The sequence below is a fragment of the Mus caroli genome, chromosome 4 (genome assembly GCF_900094665.2).
Source record: "Mus caroli chromosome 4, CAROLI_EIJ_v1.1, whole genome shotgun sequence".
Lineage (NCBI taxonomy): Eukaryota > Metazoa > Chordata > Mammalia > Rodentia > Muridae > Mus > Mus caroli.
This window is the reverse complement of record NC_034573.1, coordinates 103,223,841-103,250,084: the sequence shown is the minus strand read 5'-3', so window position 1 is coordinate 103,250,084 and position 26,244 is coordinate 103,223,841. Positions and strand designations below refer to the sequence as shown.

Here is a 26,244-nt window from a genome sequence, read left to right as displayed (position 1 = left end):
AGGGGTAAGGGAAAGGAGAGGGAGATGAGAGGCAGAAGGAGAAAGACTAAACATGGGAACCTCAGACTGCAGGCAGCCATTATTTTTTTCGACTTAGTTCAGAAATTATAGAATTTATATTTATTTTTCAGTATGATTATAGGGCCCTATGTCATCACACTGGCCCATCTACCTTCTTTGGCCTCATTTCAAGCTAGTGGGAAATGAAATAAAACAAAAGGAGCTTTGGTTATACAAAAAGAGTTGCTTGAATAAATGTAGGAAGACAACATTTCCAAACAATAACTTTATGCTCTTTTTTTTCCCCTTTCGGCTCAGCTTCTCCTCTGGGTCTATTTCAAGGCAATGAACAGAAACCAAATGGAAATGCATGAACTGTTGCAAACAAATGTGTTATTTAAAGACAATTTCCTTAAGACATCACCCCATAAAGGGTGACTGCTGAGCCAGGGGTAGAGTTAAGAAACCTACATACGGTTCTACTTGTCATAACTGTGTCTTTTTTAAGACCTGATTTAAGTCATTGACTCACCTTGTTATGAACAAAAGTATGAACATTCAAAACATTCTACTTTATTAGTTTGATCATTTGACAGCATTTATCAAGCCCCTACTGCATTGAGATATTTCAGTAAAGTACAAGAATATAAAACAGATTCTGTCCCCACATAGCATTTAGATTCCACTGGGGGAAAATATACCTTTAAAATAATCGAATATTCACACATATGATTTGATCCTTTAGTAAGCATTATGAACTTTAGAACCTAGGACATATTCACCAGGAGGAATATTGGAGGGCAGTGTGGCTCCAGAAGAGCATCTGTGAAAAGTCATTGGTGCTGAGAAGAATGTGGAATCAAAATGGGAGAAGACAAGTGAGAAGAGGAGGGCTGGTGTGGGTGGAACAGCTTTGGGGTCAGAGGACACATGGAAGCCAAGGACACCAGAGGGTCTGCAGAACAGAGATGGAACTGAGAAAGAAGACGCTGGGAAGGTGTGAAGGGAATGAACTCCAGAGAACATTTAGATCAGTTAACATAGTCTGGGAAGCAAGTTATGCTAGGTATGAAGCAAGTTTTAAAGTAAGATAGATGTATAAAATTTTTTTTTTTTTAAAGAACTAGGGATATAATTCAACAGTAGAACACTTGGCATGTATTTTCTAGGCCCTGGGTTCCAATTCTAGTATGGAGGAAAGAAAAGAATGCTTATTTTACATTTTGTTTGTTTTGCATTTTAGACTGTCTTATATAGTCTAGGAAGGCCCTGAACTATGTAGTTTGATGACTGAACTCTTTATTTTTTGGGACAGGGTTTCTCTGTGTAGTCCTGGCGATCCCAGATCTTACTCTGTAGACAGGGATGACCTTAAACTCAGATCTGCCTGTCTCTGCCTCCTGGTGCTGGGACTAAAGGTATCTGCCACCATGTCTACATTGGATGAGTGAATTCTTGATTTTCCTGCTTCTTCCTCCCAAGTGTTGGGACTACAGGTGTGTGTAACCTACTGAGCTAGACTTTTAGTTACTAGAATTCTTTTTTCTTTTTGAGACAGGGCCCACTGTGTAGTTATGGCTGGCCTTGAGTGAGAGATATTCATGGGACCCTAACTTCTGGTGTGGGGACTGAAGGCATGTGCCGCTCTGTTCACTGGATTAGACATTTGTTTCTAATATTATAGTAAAAATGTTTTTAGTATACAGTTTCTCTCTCTTACACACACACACACCAAAAAGTATATTTACTAAGAAATGTATAGATATGTAGATTCAACACCACAAATGCAAAAACAGGTTAGACTGAGCTTGGATTTCCTGATAGCCTACTCCTAACCCTAAGGAAGAAATAAAAAAAAAATAAGAAAAAAGAAAAAGAAAAAAAGAAGAAAGAAAGAATGTGCCATCCATTCATATGTCCAGGTATCTCATCCAGGCTGGACAAACAAACTCAGAACAATTCCAAGTCAATGTGGGAAGCCAAGGTGAGAAACCTAAGATTTCTCAGGAGTGGTTTTAAGCTGGGAGCTTCTAGCCTACCTGGTTAGTGCTTTTCTGTGGGTTTCTCAGTGTGAGGCCAAACCTCTTAGAAAGCACCTTCAAACACAAATTATGGCTGCAAGTCTGGAAAGCTCTATACAAGAACCATGTAAATAATGGTTCAAGAGAATTAACTAGATCCCCTTGTCAGCTGGAATAAGCTGAAGACTAGGTGGTTTTCCTGTTCTTGGCAGATGGTCGCTCAAATACATCTCATACCTCTGCTGCCCTTTGTTTAAAGAATTCTGTGTTCTTGGGCACTCTCTTGGCCCCATGCAGAGTCAAAGGAAGTGGTATCTTGATCCACAAAGTGGGTGTACTTGGTGCGACCAGACCGTCCAAAATTCTTGACCTGCATGACTTTAGGAAGAATGGTTTTGTTGAAATGGTCCTCAAGAGTAGGTGCACTAAAATCTCTCTTGTAGACTTCTTCATCCTCATCCATGAAGAAGGCACCTTGGTGATAATACTTCTGTAGAAACTTGTATTTGCCTTTAACAGCTTTGTTGGTAATGACTTTGCCATTTGCCCGAAGCTCTGCCCGCCTTTCTTCCTCAGTCAGGTTTCTCATGCGTTCAATTTCTGCTTTCTCCTTTTCAAGCGCTTCTCGGTCTTCTCTCTCCTGCTTGATTTTCTTGAGCTAGCAGACTTTCCACGCCTCGTACTCCTCCTCATCATTTTCATCATCAGTATTGAGTGCATCCAGGGCGGCAAGGGACCGCTTGTTCTCCTCTAGCTCTTTCTTGGTCTCTTCTTCTACAATCTTGACGGTGTACTTGCGCCGCTCCTCAGCCATGTTTTGCTTCTTGTTCCAGTTCCTTCTCTTTCAATGCTTCAGCTTCTCGTTCTTGACCCGATCCTTTCTCTCTTCCACATCTTCACTGATGTGGTTCTGTAACCGCCGAAGTCGGGGGTCACTGGATGAGTCCTCCTTCTGTTCCTCAGGCTCTGCTTCTTGTTCCTTGGCTTTCTTGATGAACTGAAATTCTTCATCCTCTTCATCTGAGGACTCCATAGGGGCATAATCTGGTCTCTTTCCGGACACGTAACGTTTCACCTTCACCTTTTCCATTGAGATCTCACCTTTCTCGTTTCGAACCGGGACGGCCCCAGCTGTAGACTGGATGGGCGGCTGCTTCATGAGTGCGCTTGGGACTGACATGGTGACGGCTGCCGCGGGGACTCTCCAAAACGGACTCCAGATGTATAAAAATTTATATCACAAAACCACTTAAAATTTAGCAGGTTTGGTTATTTAAAATGTCATACTAATTCTAGAATTAATATGAAAATGCAAAACATGTAGACTACCCAAAACAACTTTTTTTAACCAATTTTTAGATATTTTAGATATTTTCTTCATTTACATTTCAAATGCTATCCCGAAAGTCCCCTATACACCCCACCCCCACCCCCCAGCTCTGCTCCCCAACCCACCTACTCCTGCTTCCTGGCCCTGGCATACCTCTGTACTGGGGCATATGATCTTTGTAAGACCAAGGGCCTCTCCTTCCAAAGATGGCCAACTAGGCTATCTTCTGCCATACATGCAGCTAGAGACACAAGCTCTGGGGGTTCATATTGTTGTTCCTCCTATACGGTTGCAGACACTTTTAGCTCCTGAAGAACAAAGTTGAAGTACTAATATTACCTGATTTCAGGAATTAATATATACCAGCAGTAATCAAGACAGTTTGGTTTTGGAATAATGAGATCCACAGAAGAGAATAGAGTCTAGAAATAGACCAATACATGTATAGACAGGTAATTTTCAATGAAGATATGAAGGAGTTCACTGGCAATGCAAGCCTTTTCAACAAATAAACCTAGATGCTGGTTGTCTGCATGGGATTAAAAAGAATTTTGAACCATACCCCACACCATATATAAATGATCTCAAAATGGTTTATAAAATATGCTCTTTAAAATCTTGAAGAAAGCATAGAAAGTCTTCCTAACACTTGATTAGGAAAAATTTCCCAGATACAACAGCAAAATCATTCTTCATAAGAGACTGGCAATTTAGACTGAACTGACATTTAATTTTGTGTATGGGTATTTTGTCTGCATGTATGTTTGTGCACTACTTGCATGCCACGTACCAAAAGAGTTACAGGTAGTTGTTAACCACTTTTGTCAGTGCTTTGAATCGAATTGAACTTCCAAAAGCACAGCAAGTGTGTTTAATGGCTGAGCCATCTCTTCAGCTCCTTAATTGACATTTTAAAAATTTCACATTAAAGGGGTTCTTACAAAATTAAAACATCAAACCATAGACTGGGAGAAAATGCTCATGAATAATATATCTGATGAAGAGCTTAAGTCTCAACTATGAAAATAAGGAACATTAAAAACTTGTTGCAGGTTAAATATTCCTTACCCACAATGCTTATGAGAAAAAGTATTAAGTGTTTAAAAAGTTGCAGATTTTGTGAGAGACTTTGGACCATTCAGCCTTTAGTATATTTTTATCAAACCACCCCCCTCAAGGCTCAGGAATCTAAGTAGAAGAAAAATTGGAAAGATTGTGAGAGCTAGAGCTGATAGAGGGCTCTCAGAAAATGGTGTCTCCCAGACTCAACAGGGCTGAAGCACATAGAAACTTACAGAGACTATGACAGCACACACAAGACCTACACAAGCACAAGCCAGACAAAATCTCAGTATGGATAAAAGGAAGGGGACACAAGTGCCACCCCTAGCCAAGAAGCATTTTGCAATCAATACCTTCTGGTAAAGGAAAAATACTTTTCTACAACGAAGTGACACTAAGTATATTGACTATGTTCTAGGGCTGGCCTCAAGACCAGGAGTAATTGGCCAACATAAAACGGACTCTATGTTTTTATGTGTTACTTGTTCTCTAGTTTGTGGACCTGTTTGGGAAGGATCAGGAAGTATATATAGCCTTGTTGGAGGAGGTATATCAATGGGGTTGTGCTTTGAAGTTTCAAAAGCCCATGCCATTACTTGTTAGCTCTCCATGCCTTGTGCTTATGGATCAGGATGTGAGCTCTCAGTTACTGCTCCACTGTCATGACTGTTGCCTGCTGCCACGTTCCCTTCTAAGATGGCCATGGACTCACCTTCTGAAACTATAAACTCAAAATAAACTCTTTATAATGCAATAGAAAAGCATCTAAGAAAACTAGTCATTAATGATGTGCAAATTGAAATCAAAATGTAATGTCTTAGGATGACTAAGATTAAGACTGCTCATATCAAGTGTCAGTGAGAAGTGAAATGCTAAATTGTCATTGGCTGCTACTGAGGATGAGACATAGAAGAGCTGAAACTTTAGCATGTTCTTTTTAAAAAATTAAACATAAACCTATTATTTGACTCAGCCAGTTCGTTCTTTAGTATTTCTTCAAGAGAAATAAAAGCACTTGAAAAAAGTTGCACTTGTATATCCAACTTTATTTGTACTAATCAAAAACTAGGAACAACTCAAGTGTTTATCAACAGGATTACTCACATTGTATTATATTTATACAATAGAATTCTATTCTTAATATAAAGGAGTAAAGTTGATATACATAGGAATTTGGTGGAATCTCAAATTAATCATTCTTAGTGTAGAAAGCTGACCATAAAGTACAAGAACTATGCGTATGGAAATAGTTAAATGGGAGGACACATTTTAGAGTTGGTAAGGAGAACTCTAGGGGACAGTTGGGGATAGTTTAGAAAGAACAAGAGGGTAGATCTGATGAAAAGTAGAAGCTCAGGTGTTTAGAAAGAAAGGACTGGGGAAGAAGTCAATGGAGAAGAGTGCAATGATGGTGAATGTAGGTCTAAGGGTAATGTCTAGAGGTTTGGACTGACTAGTTCACCCTAGTTAGTGATGTCACAGCTAGTCCTCCAAATCTCAAGTTTAATCAACAGAACACTGAAAATATTAGAAAAGGAGTCTGTACTGAATTCGTGGAGACTTGGAGACTTCTTCCTTGCCAATATCCCCTAAACAATACACTAAAGCAAGTATTTATATAGTACTTATGTTGTAGTCATTGCATGTACATTTTATATGCAAATAACACATTTTATATAAGGGACTTGAGAACCCTAAGATTTTGGGATCTGAGATCTGACACAAAGGAACAATTTTATTCTGTGCTCATGGAATGCTACAGAACAGTTCTTCCTGTATCTTTTACCTCCATTTCCTATTCCTGATTCATCACCACTTCCTAGCTCAGACCTCTCCTACATTCATATCACAGCTTTTTACTCTACTTCTTTCCCATTCAGATTTAGCTTATGGGTTTGGTATTTCATACTAGAGAACATTGTTATGTTTAAGTCTTACAGTTTTGTTTCCCTGTTACATTCTTTCCCATGAGTCTCAAGATGAGGACAATGTTCTTAGCATGAACTTTTGATGTCTTTGATGTCTTTGCTTCTCTCTCTCTCTCTCTCTCTCTCTCTCTCTCTCTCTCTCTCTCTCTCTTATAGTTATCTGGCTCTCCACTCCAGTACCTTGGTCAGATATACTAATTGCTTATAGCTTTCTTCAACATTTGCCTCTTCTATTCCTGTTTATAAGTTGATCCAATGCCTTCAACTCACATCCAGAAGCATCATTTGTTTTCCAAGACTGGGTTTTTTTTTTTTAAATCTCCCAAATGCTCTTTCAGCCTTTTGTGCATCTATCAGAGCGATTTACTTGCTGAATTTGTCTGAATCTCCAATACTTGGGCTCCACTCATCCATTAAATAGTTCCTTCAAATACTCACAGGCTTCAGGCACCACATGATGGCTCTAGTGTGTCAACAGGGCTAGTTCTTTTGCTCAGCCATTGTTCCTACTCTGGAGATATGTTTTGGATATCTGCTTTTTATGCCTGTCCTACTACATAGTTATTTCCTCCTTTACACATTGATTTAAGTATCTAACCTGTGCTTGGCAATGAAGAGATAGACAGATGAGATACAGTCACTGACTGCAGGGGCTCCAGACATGACACTAGCCAGGCTGCTCCTATTCCCTGATTCTTAGGTTCCTCATCTGTAAAATTATGTCTAATATGCGTTTTCTTTTATGATTTCATGCTTCCAAGATTAGAACAAAGTGAGTGACAGGAAAGTGAAGGGGGGTAATTATGGATGATTAGTAGCTAAACATTTGAAAGAAAATATGCAACATTGATAAAATTGCCTCAATTATTTGTTGGCTGATTAAATTCTCTAAAAAAGAAGTGACTGTGGCACATGAAAGGTTCATGGCCATGGTTTCCATCACAGCTGAAAGTGGAGTGTTTTAACTTGAAACTCTGTAAATGGCATGGATCGTGAACAGCATGACAAATGTTCTCTTGAATGATTTGGGAGAGGAGGTTTCTGATATGCATGGCCCACATCTCCAGGGAAGCAGTAATGAAAGAGTGATGGTAAGTTTGGGGCTTTCTCCCAGTACACACATAGGAAGTCAAAGAGTTCCTTGTGTAAACACAAACAAATAAATCTGGCCCTTTTACCTTGTCTGTAAAACAGGAATATAATTAAAACAAACAAAGAAAAACCCCAAACCTACCTACCTTATAGGGTAATTTTGAACATTAAGTAAGTTAGTAAATGTCAGCATGAGCTAAGGTTCAATGACTATTAACAGCAGTTATTATCCACCAAGACCCAGGACCAGGACTGAGTCTAATTTTCTAAAAAGTAAATGTGGAATTGCAAAGATAGAAAAACTTTAGTAGCTACTACTATCAACCCAGTATCCAGATTCTGTAGCCTCCCTGGGTTTGTGCTTCTCCCTGCTGTCATAAGGGGGAGAACTGTATCTGGCCTACACTTGCCAGGCACATGGCTCTTTCCAATAATAAATGTGATCGCATTCCCTAGAGGATTTTCTGTTTCAAAATTATAATTACAATCCAATGGCTTAATTTAATTAGACCCTTATATCTACCCAGAGGGCTGATGCAGAAGAGAATAGGCAATCATGAGTCTAGGTAACTAACAAGGAATCTTTAGAAGGGAGAATATAAATTGTGGGTTACTCAATTACTGGAAAAGTTTGTCTTTTTCAAGGGTTCTCAAACTTTAGGATCTTTCATACCATCAGCTAGTCACAGCAAGAAAAGAGTGGAAAGAAGTGTCTGTAAAAATTCAACCCCCATGCTCACAGGCCTTCTGCCTCATAGTTACCACTTACAGGCACAATCCAGGGAAAGAAAAAGGGTCACAATGTTTGGTAACAAATTTACTGTGCCACCATGTCTTTACAAATAGCTAGCCAAAATAATGTACAAATTACTTTGTATGTTATTGAGAACAAGTTGTTGAGATTAAATACTAATTTGGAGTTAAAAACGCACCTACCATAAATAGTAAAAACAAAACCAACCAACCAACCAACCAACCAACCAACCAACCAACCAACCAATCACCAACAACAAAATCAATGACAAAAACCCAAGATGTATCTCATATGGGTAGTTTCTAGATTTCTAGATCCACTAGAAAATAACAGCTATCATTTATATGAAACTTTATAAAATGTTTTTAATCTCAATAACCTTTAAAATATTATTCTTGGAGAATGTCATACAATAAATTTTGATGTAATTGACTCCTAACTTTTCTCTTCAACCTCTCTAAGATATAAACCCACCTCCTTATCCCTCAAACCTATTCTCTCTCTCTCTCTCTCTCTCTCTCTCTCTCTCTCTCTCTCTCTCTCTCTCTCTCTCTCTCTCTCTCTTTCTTTCTTTCCTTTTAAAAACAACTTATTAACTACAATTTGTATCATCCATATACTTTTGAATATTTGGACATCTAGGAGATGTGTGATCAACCTACCCAAAACTATTTTTTTGAAATTTTTATTAAATAGTTTATTTACATTTCAAATGTTATCCCCTTTCCTAGTTTCCCCTCCGAAAATGTACATATCCCCCACTCCCCAACCCACTCACTCCTGCTTCCTGGTCCTGGCATTCCCCTATACTGGGGCATAGAACATTCACAGTACCAAGGAGCTAGAGAAAGTACCAAAGGAGCTGAAGGGGTTTGCAGCCCCATAGGAGGAACAACAATATGAACTAACCAGTACCTCCAGAGCTCCCTGGGATTAAACCACCAATCAAAGAAAACACATGGTGGGACTCATGGCTCTAGCTGCATATGTACAGCAAAAGCTGTATTCTTAAGGAAAAATGACACCTCCCTTTCTCCAGGAGACAGTAACTGTCCATAACTCCTCAGTTTGGAGCAGGGGAACACAAACCCTTTCCATTCTAGTCTGTAATGTTGATTGGCTTGATCTTACACAGGTCTTGCATACAAAACTACAGAGGCTGTGAGTTCATAAATGTATCAATCTACCTGATGGGTATAATAAGACATAGAAAGATCAGGTAGTTTGTACAATTACTAACTCCAGTGCCTATGCAAATTTCAGGTTCATTTAATCCTCTTGTCCTATGAATGAGAAATGCACTCTTGGGTGAGATATGCCATTCTCAATATTAGCTACAAGTCAGGCATTGCAATTTTCTAACAGCAACAATTACTCAGTGTGGTGGTCTGAATATGGATAGACCCCACAAGTCCATATGTTTAATTACTTGGTCCCCTGTTGGTGGAACTGTTTGGGAAAGATTAGCAGGTATCATTGTGGGTGAGCATTGATCTCTCTCTCTCTCTCTCTCTCTCTCTCTCTCTCTCTCTCTCTCTCTCTCTCCCTCTCTCCTGTCCTGCTGTCATGTTTCCTGCCATAATGACCAATAAACTAAGCTTCTGGAATTGTGAGCTCCAAAATTCAACTTTTTCTTTTATAAGTTGCTTTGGTCATGATGATTTGCCACAGCAATTAAAAAGTAACTAAGATTTTTAGTAGTAATTTCTAGTAGTAGTGATTCACTTTAAAAAGATATGCTACTATGTGCCAGACATTATTGCAGGTATGATAGAATGATAAACAAAAAATGTCCAAAATCTCTGTCCTCATAGAGTTTACTTTTAATGGAATCTACAGAGAACACATAAAAAGTAAGATAGATAATGCTTTAAAGTAGTGATAAGGGCCACAGGGAGGCAAATGGGTATTTTGAGGCCAGAATAACAGTTTATACTGGAAAACCAGGAAACCCTTACTGGGAATGTAGGAAAAGACTAAAAACTTAAATGAAGGGAGAAATCATGGAGATATTAGATATGTTAGTGCAATGTAATAATTTTAATCTTCTCATTTACCCATAAAATAAATGAAATAGAACCTGCTAGCTAGAAAATTGAAGCTTTTGTGCTTGGTGAGAGGTAAACTGGATACTGATCTTGGGTGTGCATCTCTCATCATGCTAAGCACTGGCAAAAAACCTAGAGGTAAAAGATAGAGTTCCTATCTTTAGTAAGCTTGGGTTACTGAGCAGAATAATTTGAGAGATAGCTGAATTACAAGAATGGGAACCGTAGGATTTAAAGGAGGAACAAGCAGTTCCATAGAAGAAATGATTATGCAACAGTGGGTAAGGGTTGGGAATAGAGAAGGCAGACCTTGGAGCCAAGATGGGCCCACAGGTTGGAAAAACAAATGGAACAGCATATTCAGAAGCACAGATGTGAGAAACAGAGGGAGGTGATGACATTACAAGCAGATGGGGTGTTAGGAGTTAGAGCAGATTGGTAAGGAAGGTAAGAGGAGGTAAAAATATATCCAATGTGCTTACTTCTTGTTGAAAAAATATAAAGTAATCAAGTGACTTGGATTAATCCGCTTGTGCTATTAGGTGGCTTACTGGAATATAAAATTTCTTTAAAAATCCATGAAGGATCGTGCAAGCTACAAATAAGTCAGTATACTCTGCACCAGGCAATGTAAGAAGACAAGTCTCTGTGGCAAGAGAATGATCTCTACTGTGCTGAGCTGAGTCTGAGGAACTCTATAAGCTGGTCTGCCTTAGAGCTATTGGATCATGAAAATGAGCTTGAGAAGAAAGTCAACTGTCAAACATTTTTGTGACACCTGCAGGTTCTTCCTTTCCTAACTCCAAGGTTCATATCCCCTTCTCTCCCACTACTACTCTTCTTATGACCCCCATCCCACCATTCTAGGAAAGCAGCAACTCAGTTCTCATCTTATTAGAGAGCAGCTCTCAGCTAAGATATGAGTCCCTCTATCAAGCTCCAGGTGATACCATGTGACCATGCAACATTTTAGTCATTCCATAGCAGGTCCATTCTCACAGGGTCACTGCCAATTTATGGGCCTATATACCTCTTCAAGATCAGGTTTCCAAGATAGTTAGCAAAGCTGCCTTTTCCAGAGGTCTGGAAAAAGCATCTTATTCAACCAATACTTTTCTTCTTCATGCTGTCTAATGCCAAGTTTCTAATTTTACTGGCAAGTTGTGATCTCTCTGAAAATAAAATAAATTCCCTATAAGGGAGCTTATGGCTTTCTTACAATGGCATTTTTAGGTACATGAATGTCTGTATTCTGAAGTGTCTAGGGGTTTATGGGAGTGAGAATATTTTGGAACACTGAGCAGCAGCCACGTGCCAAGCACTGAGCTAGAGCCTCTATGTTTCCTCATTTAATTCTCACATTGCCCTGTGAATAAGAAGTGATTTCCCCCTATTTTATAGTGCACTGAGAAAATCCAAACTTAGAAAAGTAAAGTAAATTTCCCAGTCTACGGTCAGAAAAGAGAAGTCTGACAATTAAACCTAGGTCTACTATTTCAGAGTTGATACTTGCTCAGAGCTTCCGTCTTTCCAGACAACTTAGTTGATCCCACAGCTTTCTTATTAGTTTGGTGTAATTTGAATAGTGTTCCTAAGTTGTGTCATGTCTTCCCTTATATGCTAAATAGTCAATGCCAATCATAAATTAACCTTGTTTTAATGTTTTTTTTTTTTTTCAGAACTCTGGATCTATTCTAGACACTCCATCATTGTGATTGTTCTTTGATTTCCTTTGAAATGATGGCAGCCCTTTCAACAGTTACAATGCTGGTAGTGCTAGTAGGCCTCCCTGACTTCTTTACCACTACTTCTTTATACATGGTTTAAATTGCTAGACTGCTTATTTAAGTATTCATGAGACAAGATGAATTACATTGGATGATAGCTGGGGTGTCTGGACTACATGGAAAATGTAAGTTTAGTGAGTATGTTAGTTCCAGCATAGTCAGCAGAACATAGGTCATGTTATGACGGTCATAGTTCTGTCAGTTTTCATTTGGGGACCCAAAATGCAATTTCCTTTCCATACTGAATGGATCAAAAGTAAACATTTCATGTTTCCAAACATATGGCTGTGGTAGGGTCTTTAAGCCACAGGGAATAGCATGATCATGTTAGAGATGGAGAAATGCTCACCCCACAAACACACAGAGAGAAAAGCATTTCTACAGAAGCAATTCTCCAGCAGGAGGCATCTGACAGAGCAGACTAGAGGAAGGACAAAGCTTTGCCAGAGCATTAGCGCTGAGACCTTGTCATTAAACACAACCTGAAGCAAGCCAGAAAGCAAAGACTAAAAGAGTTTTTGTTTCCTCAAGTAATCAGAACCCTACTACTAGTGCATATTGGCTCAGAAGTCATCTCCCCTGAGACAGAAGCAGTCAGCAGACAGGGAAACGGTAAGACTCACAGAGTACAGAAGAAAGGGGGATCTAGATTATGAAGAATTTACCATTCAGCTACACACAGCTACCATTCTTTCATCAATTGTTACTGAGAAGAAACTGAGTGTAAGTGATAGAGCTCCTCAGAATCCCTCACACGCAGAGCCCCCTGAACATAGCTGCCATTCCATGTGGCACATACATCCTCATGAAGACTTCTTTTCTTCAAATCCTGTCTCTGGGAGTCATCCAATATTGTGATAGAGATATAGACTTTATGGAATGTGCCTAGTTATTGCTGTCAGATTTTTGTTCCCAGAATGGGGTAGGGGAAATAAGCCCAACTAAAAGGAATTTCCATAATGAAGTTTCTTAATTTGATCTCAAAGTGTAGCATGATAAATCAGAACTTTGTGACATCTTCTAGGAGCTCTTCAAGTTTCCAGATTTCATACAGGTGAAGTAGTCTGAAGGGCAACACTGATTTTATAAAGCAGATGGGCTAATCCATAAATGCCACTGTTTTAATTTGATGTTAATACAAATTAGTCATAGTGTATGAAAACAATGAACTTGACTGGCTTTTATTATTGACCCAAGATTATCTTGTTGGTTGAGACTCACAGAAAAAGAAGTTATTTTTCAGCTGAAAACTTGCAGAGTGAGTGTTTCCTTGGAGACATTTTGAGACATTCCCTAAGTCCTTAAAAGAAGAAAGTCTTTGTGCATCAACCAGATGCAGGAAAACATGCAGACCTCCCAGAGCTTAAGAAGGCATTCATGAAGACAGACTGTCAAAACAATCATCTCAAGACCAAATTTAGGAATCTTACAAACAAGTCATGGAGTAGCAGGTAAAAGAAAATGATGGTTTTGACAGGCTTTTCCTCCATCAGTACCCAGCTACTGGGCACCCTTACTACTTGGATTCAAGGTGAGGCATTCTTTTTTTTTTTTTAATTAATTATTAACTTTTTTATACTCCATATTTTATCCCCTCCCAGTCCACCCTCTGACTGCTCCACATCCCATACCTCCTCCCCAACCCCCTGTCTCCACGTGGATGTACCTCCCCCTGCCTTCGACCTCTAAACTCCCTGGGGCCTCCAATCACTTGAGAGTTAGGTGCATCATCTCTGAATGAACACAGACCTGGAAGTCCTTTACTGTATATGTGCTGGGGGCCTCATATCAGCTGGTGTATGCTGCCTGTTTGGTGGTCCAGTGTTTGAGAGATCTCCGGGGTTCAGATTAATTGAGACTGCTGGTCCTCCTACTGGATCGCCCTCCTTCTCAGCTTCTTTCAGTCTTTCCCTAGTTCAACAACAGGGGTCAGCTGCTTCTGTCTATTGGTTGGGTGCAAATATCTGTCTCTGACTCTTTCGGCTCCTTATTGGGTCTCCCGGAGTACAGTCATGCTAGATCCCTTTTTGTGAGCCTCAGTAATAGTATCAGGCCTTGGGACCTCCCCTTTAGCTGGATCCCTCTTTGGGTCTGTCTCTGGACCTTCTTTCCTCAGGTTCCTCTTCATTTCCATCCCTGTAATACCTTCAGACAGGAACAATTATGGGTCAGAGTTGTGAATGTGGGATGCCATTCCCCCTCCCCCATTTGATGCCCTGTCTTCCTGCTGGAGGTGGGCTCTATAAGTTCCCTCTCCCTACTGTCAGGCATTTCATCTAAGGTCCCTCCCTTTGAGTCCTGAGAGTCTCTCACCTCCTAGGTCTCTGGTGCATTCTGGAGGGTCCCCCCAAGCTCCTATTTCCCTAGGCTGTCTGTTTCCTATCTTTTTGCTGGCACTCAGGGCTTCAATCATTTTCCCTCACCCAATACCTGACCAGGTTTCCGTCTCTCCCCAACTGTTCCCCCATCTACTTTCCCTTCCAGGTCCCTCCCTCCCTCCCCACTTGTGATTGCTTTCTTCTCCCTCCCAAGTGGGACTGAGGCATCCTCACTTGAGCACTTCAGCTTGTTGACCTTTTTGAGTTCTGTGGACTGTATCTGGGGTATTCTGTACCTTTTTTTTTTTTTGGCTAATATCCACTTATTAGTGAATACATACCATGCATGTCCTTGGGTCTGAGTTACCTCACTCAGGATGATATTTTCTAGTTCCATCCATTTGCCTGCAAAAGTCAGGATGTCCTCGTTCTTAATAGCTGAGTAGTATTCCACTGTGTAAATGAACCACATTTTCTGTATCCATTCTTCTGTTGTGGGACATCTGTGTTGTTTCCAGCTTCTGGCTATCACAAGTAAGGCCGATATGAACATAGTGGAACATGTGCCCCTGTGTCATGGTGGGGCATCTTTTGGGTATATTCCCAAGAGTGGTATAAATGGGTCTTCAGGTAGATCTATTTCCAATTTTCTGAGGAACTTCTTGAGCAGATGGCACTCAGACACAAGGAGGTAGCCACTTAGTGTTCTTCATAAAAGTATATTTTTAGAAAATGGATGTGTTTAGATGGCAGTTGTTTCCTGTTGTGGGGTTTTAGCCCTTTCAACCTTTACCTTTAAAGCTAATCTATACCACAGCAATGAAGGCATTCCTAGGCCTTAGAATTTCCTTAGAATTTCCAGCAGGTAGAGCTACTGCACAGAACAGAAGCCCAAGCTGGCACACTTATGCTTGTGGCTTTGTAACATGATCCTAAGAATGCTCCTGGAAACGAAAGAACTGCTTTCTTTTCTTTTCTTTCTTTCTTTCTTTCTTTCTTTCTTTCTTTCTTTCTTTCTTTCTTTCTTTCTTTCTTTCTTTCTTTTCGTTTTCTCCCTCCCTCCCTCCCTCCCTCCCTCCCTTCCTTCCTTCCTTCCTTCCTTCCTTCCTTCCTTCCTTCCTTCCTTCCTTCCTTCCTTTTTAAAAATTAGCTTTATGAGACCCATTTAAAAGCAGAGCCTGGAGCTGACCACAGAAACCTTATTTTGCTTTCAAACATCTTTAAATAAAATTTTGCCCTCACATTTCTTGTTTTATTTGATAACTATTGATGATTTCTTAATCATTGATAAACACTGTGCTATACATGAGGATTAAAACAGTGGTTGTTAAGCTTCCTAGTATTATGACTCTTTAATTCAGCTCCTCATGTTGTGGTGACCCCCAATTATAAAATTATTTTGTTACTACTTCATAACTATAATTTTACTACTGTTACACAGTATCAGAAAGGACCTAATAGCAGTCCAACTATAAAAGAGCTTAATACATACAGATATAATTATAGGAATTCCTAGAAGGTCATCATTAAGAATTGAGAAATTGAATGCACATTCTCATACTTGCATAGCAAGTAACATACTATGTCAATTCCCAGCTTTAACTTTCAAGTTATTAAAAGAAAAAGCAGGATATGGCAAATAAGGTATTAGCATATTATAAGCTTATGAAATAGTTGCTATCATAATATTATCATTAAGGGCTGGATTGAGTGATATATTATTTGAAACAACTTTTCTAATTTTGTTAGATGAAGGCAATGTCTCCCCTCCCTTTTCCTTTCCATTAAGTGAACATTTAAGAGTCTCTGCTATATATTGGATACTAGGTTTGAAACCATATTGAGCTACTTGCTCACTCTATGATCTTCTCCAATGTCTTTAAAACACTGGGAATTTTGTATATGCATATACATGTATCTTAAGAAAACACATCCCCTAGTCCCTCATCTACAACCCTTCCACATTCCCATCACTATTTTTGCTTCCCAGCTTCATGTGCTCTTAAAGAAAACCCACTGAGACCCTTTAGTACCTCTTGTGTGTTCACGAATGTGGTACCATCTACTGGAACATGGGTAACCCCTTAAAGGCCACATCCTTGAAGAAAATTAAACCTCCATTCCCATAGCCATCAGTTGTCAAACTTCCTCAGTTCAGAGTGGAACTTCATGATCCCCTCCCTCATTCATGCAGGCATTTTGACTGGCTTAATGTTGTGCATATAGTCCTAGCCATGAGTTCATGTGTACAATGACCCTATACTGTATGGCAAAGACTGTCTTGCTACCTGTTTTCAACCTCTAGATCTTACTATTTCCCTCAATTTCTTCCAATAAGATCCCTGAACTTTGGGATGAGGGATGATATTGATGCCCCCATTTATAGATGAGCACTCCACAGTCCCTTACACTCTGCCCATTGATTGGCTGTGGGTCCCTGTATTGTCATCTATTGCAAAAAGATGCTTTGCTTCTAGGGTTCAGACAATATATATATATATATATATATATATATATATATACACACATATATACAATAAGAATGATAAAAGTCTATATGTATAATGGTAAGACAATGTGGGGTAATTTTTACTATATCAATTTAGTAGAATAGTATTAGATTTCCCTGTAGGGCATATGACCTAGTCATGCATGAATTATGGTCTAGTTAATGGTATGAGGGATGAGTCCCATCTTACAAAGTAGACCTTTAATTGAATCAGAAAGTGGTTGGTTGCTATCAAAGCAGTTGTACCACTATTACATTAGTAAGAAGAGAAAAGCATAGCTTGGTTCTTAGTACCATGTTTGGTAGTGGAGATGGACAAACATATTGGCTAGCCTATGATAATTCCAGACAGAGTGGTTAGAAAAGTTTATGTGGCAACAAAGTGAGACCAAATGAGTTACTCACAATGTCCCATAGAAATTTTCAATAAATTTCCTGAAAAGTGAATATATTATACACTAAGACAAAAATATACTATGATCAAGGTGCTTTCATTCATAGATACCAGCATGACAAGAATGATCAGCTCAATAGATGCAGAAGGAAACTATTGACAAAATACAGCATATCCTTAGGACAAAATACCTGAGAAACCAGAAATAGAAGTTATCAATTACCATTTTGTTGCTATGACTAAAACAAAGTAACTTAAAGAAGGAAGAATTTTCTTGGGCTTATGGTTCCAGAGAGACAAGATTTCATGGGAGGAAAGCATGGCAGCAAGCAGCAGGCATAGAGTTCACAGGAGGAGGCTGAGAGTCTATATCTCAAATGCAAGCATGAAACAGAGAAAAAGAACCAGAACTACACAGCTTACAATCTCAACGCTTGTCCCTAGTGATATGATTCCTCCACCAAGGCTGAGCCATCTAATCCTGCCCAAACAGAACTAACAATTGAGACTGAAATGTTTATATGCCTCAGATTATGGGGGTATTTCACATCATTCAAACAACCACCATAAGGGACATACTTCACACAATAAGGCCATATAGTACAAAAATATAGCTACCATTTTATTAAGTAGGGGGGACTAAAGGCATTTCCCTTAGAAAAAGGAGTGAGACAAGGGTGCCTACTCTCTCTGCTTGTATCCAACAGAGTGTGCAATGTCTACACTGAATCAATAAGACAAAAGAAAGAAAGAAACATGTGCATTGGAAAAGTGAAGTCGAGTGGTCTCCATTTTAGGATGATATTCTCTTATATTGAAAAGGGAGCAAAAGTTGTCCCAGAAACTCTTAGGGTTGAACAGGGGCAGTACACAAAATTAACAAAAAATAAATTGCCTTTCTATATACTAATAATGTTCTCTCCAAATAAAAAATTGGGAAAATAGTTTTTAAAAACAAATAGTTATAAACCTAACCAAGCATGTGAAAAACCCGTCTGCAGTGAAAAATTTTAATATACTAAGGTAAAAATACTTGATGATGGAGTGCCATGTTCATGGTTAGCAGAATTAATATTATGAAAATGGCTTTATTCCCCAAAGTATTTTACAGATTGAATACCATATTCATCAAAATTCTAGTTACAGTCTTTATGGAACTAGACAAAACAATTTTAAAATTCATATATGAGCAAAATAGTCCAAGAATAGCTGAAGTGGCTGTAAGCAGAAATAACAGTGCTGGAGGGCTCGCAATGTTCCTATCTTAAGCTATACCATAGAACCACAATAAAACCAACATAGTACCAGAACAAAAACCCGAAAACCAAAACAAACCCAAAACTCCCACCAAATCAGACACACTCAGACAACAGAATAGAATAGAGGACCCAGGAATGAACCCACACAGCTACAGACACCTAAGCTTCCACAAAAGCCTCAAAAACACCACAGGGCAGGGACAGCTCTTCAGTCAATAGTGCTAGAAAACAGGGTATCTAGATGAAAATGAAAGTGGGTCCATTTCTCCTAATCTTCACAACTAAAAATAGACCTATACTCTTCATATGACATCTAAAACTCTAAGATTTCTAGAAGAAAATACTTCAAAATACAGATATAGGTAAGAGTTTTCTGAAAATGACTTTATCAGCAATAGAAATAAACTTTAAAAACTCACAAATGGGATTAAATAAAATTAAAAATCTCCTCAATGACAAAGGAAATAATCAGAATAAAGAGGCAGCATACAAATGGGAAAAACCTTTAGTAGATACAAATTAGACAGTAGTTAATATAGAGAATATATAAAAATAGTAAAGTCTACAAAAACTAGATAACAAAGGCATTCAATCAGCAAAAAAAGGGCCAATTAACTGGATCGACAGGCCCACAGAGAAGAAATATAAATGGCCAGTAAATGTTTGAAAAAGTATTCAGTACCTTTATCTATCAGATAAATGTAAATTAAAACTACATTGAGATTTCCATCTCACCAAGTTAGAATGATTGTCATTAAGAAAACAAATCACAGAGAGAGGGGTGGGGAGAGGGAGAGGGAGAGGGAGAGGGAGAGGGAGAGGGAATTACAACAAATGTTGGTGATGATGTGGGGAAAGAAAAACCCTAACACTGCTAGTGAAGATCTAAAATTATCAGACCACTATGGAAATAAACATAGGCATTCTTAAAACATCTATAAAAAATAAAATTACTATGTGATGCAGCTCTTTCATTCCTGGGTATGCACCCTTGTCACAGAGATTCTTGAACAGTTATGCTTATTGCTACAACATCCATAATCACTAAGACATGGAACAAGTGTAGATGTCTATCAACAGATGCATAGAAATATTATACATACTCAATGAAATATTGTTCAGTTATAAAGAAAAATAAAAATTAAATCATGGTATTTGTTGGGAGAATGAATGCGACTCTTGAAATTATATTACATAAAATAAACCACTCAGAAAGACAAATATCACAGTTTTCTATTATATATAGAATCTACCTTTAAATTTACACACACACACATGCATATACATACACACACATATAGGAGAAAGAGAGCATAATGCATGGAATTATAAGCAAGAGAAGGAGAGAGGGTGGAGGGAACAAAGACCTTAGTGGATATGTGTTATGAGAATGAAAAGAGACTATATGGGGGAAAGAAAGGGCACCAGTAAGAGCAAGGAGTGGGTAAAGGGGCAGGAGACAGGGATGCCAAATAAGAATACATATAACGATATATAGAAATGTCACAGTGGTTATTGGTTACATCTTGGTGTGTATTGGTTACACATGATGTTGTGATAAAATACCATGATCAAGGCAACTTAAAGATTTATTGTCATATAGCATAGGTAGGCAAGTGCCACCATGATGAGAAAGTATGTGGTGGAAAGGTCAGGGAGAAAGAGAAGCAGAATGGTTTGTGTGTGCACTGTTATTCCCATTCCGTTATCTCTTCCGTAATAGCATGATAGCCAGTGATGGGATTGGTGGCTTGAGTAGGAAAGCAAGGCAGGCAAGGTCTCAGGTGTAGGCTGCTGTGAATGGTGTCAAGAACATACTCTCAGGAGGCAGGGTTCACTAAGAGGGCCCCAGTACTCTATGAGAGACACTGGAGACACAAGAGTGGTAAGGAACAGTCTGTTGTGAGTAGCCTGAACTGACACCTGAGGCCATGGTGATGTCCTGGCCCATGCTGCCATTGAGGGCCATGTCTGGGTCCAGAGCCTTGCAGCAGCAGGGGTCTGTGTGAATGTCCACAGCCCAAAATTCAACCAATTATAATAATTGCAAACTTCCCTGGTCTGGGCTGCTACCTAGGGTCATGTAGATGTCAGAGGCCTGAGCAGAGTCGGCCCTATCATCTGACTGGGCATGATAGGAGAGCTGATACCAAGGGTGTGAGAGCAGGGTAAGCTAGGTCCAACCTGTGTGCTGCAGCACTTGAGAGAGCAGGTCTCCACACCTCAACATGGGCAGCATGGTAGAGCTAGCCCTAGTGGCATGGGTGCAGCTGGTCCTGCTTCTTGTCTGGCAAATCAGAAAAAAATAGACCTTGGAGGCACTGATGCAAGAGAGCTGGGGGATGATCAACTTAGCTACCACCCAGGCTTAGATCTAGGGCTATGAGTTGGCCCACCCCAACATCAACCACATCTATGACTTGCTGGAGTACATGAAGGAGCCTGTCTTGTACACTCAAAGCTGCAGGAGCTCCATGACATAGGATGTCCAACAACAGGATATCCAAGAGAAGTCTCATTGAGAATATAGTACTGATAGTGTAGCAGAAGCCAGAGGCTTTGAACTAGACCAGTGACTTAGTGCAATGAACATTTGCAAGTAAGCTTTTTGGGCAAAAGGGTACACCGTGGGGCATACTGAAGTTTCCAAGCAACATGGTTTTGTTGTTGTTTTGTTTGTTTGTTTGTTTGTTTTGAGGGGGCGGTTGCAAGAGTAGACGGTGGATATGGAGGGACAGGGAGATAAGTGGGATTGGAGGACCTGATGTAAAATTCACAAAGAATCTATAAAAAGTTTTTTGTTTTGTTTTGTTTTTTTCAAATAGGAAGAGTTTTGGCATCATGTTTCCAGAAGGATAGAGTCCACATTAGTAAGGCATGGCAGCAGCAGAGAAATCACATTTTCAACGACAAATATGAAGTGGAGAGTGGGCTGTACGTGGGGTGAAGCTATGAACTCTTCTTGAAGCCTACACCTAGTGATTCACTTCATCTGGCAAGGTCACCCCTCCCTAAACAGTGCTACCCACCAACTGGGGACCAAGACTTCAAATTTCCAAGCTTAATGGGAGATATTTAACATTCAAACATTACATCAAGAGACCTGTTTCTTTGTATGCTAAATAAAAACAAAGTATTAATTGTTGGAGTCATTTTGTCTGCTTCTGTGAAAGTCTGACTTCCAGGCACAGTCAAGGCAGCTCAGAGTCTGTTGGCAGATTTCCTGGCCTGCTGATGTATGGAAGGATAAGAGGAGATACACCTGAGGCTCAAGGTGAGGGACTGATCATTGTATTAACCCTGGTAGAAAGAACAGGGAGACTTTCAGATGGGAACAGGTATCTTATGTGTACGTCAGAGATTTTTTTTTTTCTGCTAGATTGTGATTTTGCTTCGCACAGCACTGTGAGGCATAAAAAGACTATGTAAAATAGATTTGAGGCTTTGGTATTTCCTGGCAGCCCATCTGATTCTAACCCTTGTCTCTAATTCTTCTTTCTACTTTTCCTATCATTAATCCCCACTCCCCTCTCAGAGGCTGCTCGACTTCATGCCAGCGGGTCAAAATTAATAGCAGTAATTTTAAAGAGTACCCTAGAGGAAATAGAGTGCAAAATGCATTATGAAGAGTAAATGAGAGTTAACTAAGATAGGGTAAAAGGAGGAAGGCGAAGAATTACTGAGAAGAAAAACATTTCAGACACAGAAGAAAACATGTGCCTTCAAGAACATAGAGTTCTGCATAATATGTAAGTTAACTGTGAAAGAAGCCAAGAAGGATCAATTGGAGAAGCAGAAAAAAAAAAAAAAACTCATGTAGGCCACTACAGGTCAGGTTAAAGTCTGTTTTTCAAGACTTACAGGACATTACAGATAGGACTGGTAGCACTGCTCAGTGGTTAAAAATACTCGACATGAAACTGATAACCTGAGTCTAATCTCAGGACCCCAGAAGGTGGAAGAAGAGAACTGACTCCACAAAGTTGACCTCTGACTACCACATGTGATATGGAATGTATAAGTGACACTCTAAATTTAAAAGAATTGCAGAAAGTTACTGGAGAGTTTCAAGAGTACAATGCCGTGATAGTCAGCTAAGCTAAAATAATAGAGGTATCATGGAGGAGAAAAGACCCTCTTTGAATCTCACTGTCAGTTGGAATCAATGTTTATATTCTGTCATCATTAAGATTGGAGTTGCTGGAGAAGATGACTTAAGAGCTCAAAGCTCTAAAATCTGGGGAGAGATGGCTTGAGCAAAGAGAGAGTAGACTACTTGAGAATTGGGGGATATCAGGCTTTCTTTAAAGAACTTTTTTGGTAACTATTAGAAATTATACTCGGAGTATAGAAAGATTAGGAGCTTCAGAGAAGCCAACAGAAAAGCACAGATTTGGTTGTCTGCTACAAAGAGATAATAAATTGAAACGGTAAGAGAGAATCAAATCACACAGGGAAGTTGTGGAGAATCAAAAGAGAACATACCCTGAAGCAGACCCCTAATTCCAAGACCTGAACAAAAGGTAAGAATTGCTAGCAAAGCAGCTGAGAAGGTGTGAGCAAGGAGACAGATGCACACTCCACTGATGGCTATATTACAGAAGTCTATGGAAAAGAAGGTTTTTAGAAGAAAGGAATGGCCTACAGTGTCACCACAAAGCCAGACCAACATTGATGACTTTGGCCATTATAGGTAGCTTCAGCTGACTTAGGGGAAGCATAATGCTAACTGACTGGGGAGGGGGCATGGAAAGGAGGCAGTGGGGGGGGGAGCCCAGTAGCCAATCCTCTACAGAAGGAACATGGGATTAAGAAATCTATTTTATAATTTTTTTTTTAAAGATGGAAGAGACTTTTCCATGTTTAAATGATGTTGTAAAGACAGTGAATCTCCCTCCTCAAACATGAATGTAACTAGTATGTTTATAAAATGTTCCTTTGTTCACTTTGTAGTATATCAGGAGACTTAATAGGTTGGGTAGAGCATAGGCTGTAAAATATTTATTTTGTCACTAATGTTGTTTAATAGATAGAGAAAATTAAGCCATAAAAATAGAATAAATTGTTGGTCATAGCCAAGCATTAAGTTTGTACAGATCCAAGATGGGTGTCCAGGTTTCATGACTTGTCTACCAGTGACCCATGGCACATCATATCCTAGACTCTTTGAGAGAACCAGCATGGTTTCTTTTCTTTATCAAATCAATTTTATGCACCTTTATTTTGTAATGATTCCTTTCCGTATCTGTCATTTCCCCTGGTCTTGAGAGCTATTACCTCCAGACCCTGACACAATGAGGGAGAACAGGACAAGGTTCCTCAAAAACCATGTGAAGCTCTGAGCCAGTGTTTCTCAAGCCAGGCTGCACATTACAATAACTTAGGAAGCTTTTAAAAAATATTTACACTCTAACCCCATGCCAAATCAATTAAATGGAACCAAAGGACATGTTCATGCCTTTCAAGTAATTAAACCCAGCTAAGTTTAGAGCCATTGCTTTTCATTGTTTGAGTTTTTGCATATTTATCACTGTCTATGCATGTCTCAGCTCTTTGATCAGAAAATTAAGTAATCAGACTATGGATATTATATCACAAACATACATCCAGAAATTCTGGGGATCATGCAGGTAAAATTCAGCATCTTATATTCCCACTTAATAGGAACTCAGTACCCCCCAAAATGTCAGCTGGCCTGCTAACTAAAGCAACAATTTATTACAAATCTCTCAGTTAACATATTCTAACCTGTTATTTATGATAGCAAAGTCTTAGAAATTTCAATGTTTTACAAGTAGTAAGTGAATGCATTAAGCCTCTGAGTACTAGAGTAAAATACACAAAGTCAGAAAAGATGAATGCAACTTGGAGTTATTTGCCCAAATGTGGACATATTATGCATCAGTTTTTGGCTATGAACATTAAAGGAAATATAAGCATCACACTAGGCATTCCAAATATTATTTCATCCCAAACAGTCTTCAGAAGTACATTTTATATTACACAAATATTTGCTTTGCAAACTAAGGAGGCAAGTCTTCACTTGGTGAAGCAACTTCTCAAGGGCACAAAGACTCAAAAATGCCTGACCTCAAATCCAGTTCACTGTATCTTCCTGCTTCAGATTCCCATTCAATGCCTTTGCATTCCTAAAGCTCACACACTAGGCAGACACAAGCTCACATGATAATGGAAGCAGTGACATCATTATATAATTTTGCTGATTTTTGTTATGAGGAAAATAATATTTCATGCATCAAAAAAGTCTTCCTCTTTCCTCTGTTTACATGTTCTAGGTACAAGTGGTGTCCTGGAGCTCATTTTAGGTGATTATCAGCATTGGGAAATGAAGAACATTGTTGCTGGCCATCAAAGCTGTCAGATCTCCCTATGTGGTCAACATACATTACACAAATTTTCTCCCTAATTCTATTAAACACGAAAGAAAATTTATTAATTTGAGTAACTGGATTTGTTCAAAGCCAAGTGAATCCCTGTGGCAGGGTTAATACCATGAGCCTGTTTCCTTAGGTGCCCCCTTTCCTTGTACCCTATTCTTGGCAGTTATTCTGTTCTCTTACTGTCTCCTCATAGACTCCTTAACATGTATGTTTTCTCTATTACATTCAAGATTCCCTTTGTAAGAATTCAGCTCCTCTATCTCAGTGTATCCATATTTGCCATAGGGCCTGGTTATACTTTCTTTACACAGTCAATGTAAGTAGAGTAAATGGATGGACGGGATCTGACTCTTCTTCGTCAAGGGGAATTTCTTAAATGTATAAGTAGTGTTGATCTAAGTTTTAAAATTTTTATGATGCTTTTCATGTAAATTAATAGATGGACCAAAATTCTCACGATACCACATCCTCCTTGGTTTTGGTTTAAGAATAATTATATTCTGGCATGTTAAGACTTTTATTAAGCTGCTATCCTGGTAAATTATGAAGCCAGATTCTGGATGAGCTGCTCTCATAAATCCTGCATTGGTACTGTCTGCCTTTCTTTGTTCAAGACACATTCTGGTCACATTTTACTCAGTATCTGATTCTAAGGCATATTAAGGGCTTTTTACTAGATAGCATACATGCACACACACACTCACACACATACACACAGTGCACTTTAATAGCTCATGATTAAGTTGGAAGAAAACTGGACTGAGAACAAAGCAAAGCATGAGCTAGACTGAGGGCATGACGCACAGACCTTCAGTATCCACTTTTCTTAACGTGGCCTCATGAGTTTTTCTTCAGAACCTGCTTTTCCCAGTGAGTAGACTCCAGCTTAGAGTCCTCAGATATTCAGTTCAGAACTCGGGGTGTTGCTGATGGTTGCTCCTGCTGGTCAACCCTTACATAGATATATGAGGAGTTCTAGGACACCAAGATGTCCACTTGTGGGGTTAGAGAGATGGCTAATGGGTAACTTGTTGGCCACACAGCATGAGGATCTGGATTTGAATTCCCTGAGCTCATGTAGAACTGGGCATGATAGTCTATATCTGTAATCTCAGCGCTCCTATGGCAAGATGGGAGGTGGAGACAGGACCATCCCTACAAGTTTATGTGCTGACTAGTCTGGGATACATAACTTTAAATCATATGTCAAAAATTGTGGAAAATGAGGGCCAAAATCCAGTGTTCTCCTTTGTTTTCCCTAGGCACACTGTGTTTCCATAGGCCTTTCCATCTGCGCACAAGTTCATGAAATAATGACTCTGAGAATTTTTTTTTTTTTTT

The 26,244-nt window shown here is 39.2% G+C and overlaps 1 protein-coding gene and 1 pseudogene across 3 annotated transcripts in view; both read right to left on the bottom strand.

Annotated features, from left to right (window-relative positions):
• The window catches only part of Agbl4 (ATP/GTP binding protein like 4), a 1,132,428-nt gene that overhangs the window by 357,799 nt on the left and 748,385 nt on the right, over positions 1-26,244 (bottom strand). The window lies entirely within an intron of this gene.
• Positions 2,208-3,211, bottom strand: LOC110293194 (annotated as a pseudogene).